The sequence below is a fragment of the Crocuta crocuta genome, unplaced genomic scaffold, assembly GCF_008692635.1.
Source record: "Crocuta crocuta isolate KB4526 unplaced genomic scaffold, BGI_CrCroc_1.0 scaffold1871, whole genome shotgun sequence".
Taxonomy (NCBI): domain Eukaryota; kingdom Metazoa; phylum Chordata; class Mammalia; order Carnivora; family Hyaenidae; genus Crocuta; species Crocuta crocuta.
Window position 1 is genome coordinate 27,469 of NW_027529800.1, and position 1,359 is coordinate 28,827.

Below are 1,359 nucleotides of genomic sequence, written 5' to 3' on the forward strand. Positions count from 1 at the left end.
TGGTATCATTAATGAATACTTGAAGCAAAACTACACGAGGAATGCTGCATTTACTTAACAACACCATTTTTCCCGAGTACTACAGCAGGACTCATTTGCATACTAACAAATACATGTGCTAATTATAAATCAGTCAGGATCAGGTCTAGTGGGACCTCTGCTAGGCAACATTTAGCCATTTCATATGTACAGAATGTACGGAAAATAATAAAGTGGCACATTATTATGTACATGTAATCTAGGCTTTTCACTAATGCAAATTCTATTAGCAAAGTTTGACAGTCCACGTTTCTGATTTGACCTTCCAGACACCATATAAGCTAGTTCCATTGAACTGCTTGTTCTCTATTCTCAAACTGGCACCATATCTTACAACTAAACACATAAATATCTTTACTTATGTAAAGTCTTTCAAACTTTATATGCAAGTTGCCAATTTCTTAAAACTTTTTTTAAAGTTTACTAATTTATTTTGAAAGCACAAACGGGGGAAGGACAGAGAGAGAGCAAGGGAGGGAAAGAGAATCCCAAGCAGGCTCTGCGCTGTCAGTGCAGAGCCCAAAGCCTAGAACTCACAAACCTGTGAGATCATGACCTGAGGCAAAATCAAGAGTCACACGCTTAAATGACTCAACCACCCAAGTGCTCCGCAAATCACTAGTTTGGTACAATTTTCTTGCAGTAAATGTGGGGAGCAAATGTTTATGTATTTAGGTTGGGGTCCCACTCCTATGGAACTTACCCAGATGTTTTGTGGTTATTTCCAAAGCTATTCCAGAAAGAAACAGTTCCAATACCTACACACACACACACACACACACAAAATCAGTGATTTTTCCAGCCATGGATGTGAACCTTTCCTCCTAAAACAGAAAAAGAGATGAAGGCTGGAATAGAACTAAAAAACCTCAACTGGTGGTGGTGTTTCTGCTGCTGTATTTAGAAAAGGATCACCCTAAGGCTTGGGGCACTCCTTTAGACTCCTGATNCTATGGACCAAGTCCTCCCTAATGTAATATATTGGTATTCATTCATTTCTTGGGATTTTGTATATAATACATAAATTATATATTATTATATTTACACACAAATATAAAAAGAACATATAAAACACACATATATAAACATATATACATACACAAACATGTATGTAATGTGTATATATAATATGTATATACATGCACATATATGCAACATATATATATGCAAAACTTATGTCCCTGTTGTATTTTTACTCTAGTTAGAAATTGAAAATATCAACTACTTTTGAAGAAAAACTCCACCTTCCCTCATACTTAATAGTTGCCTTTTGCTTCTCCATGTGATCCAATAACAAACTGGCTCAGGTGATATTTGAAG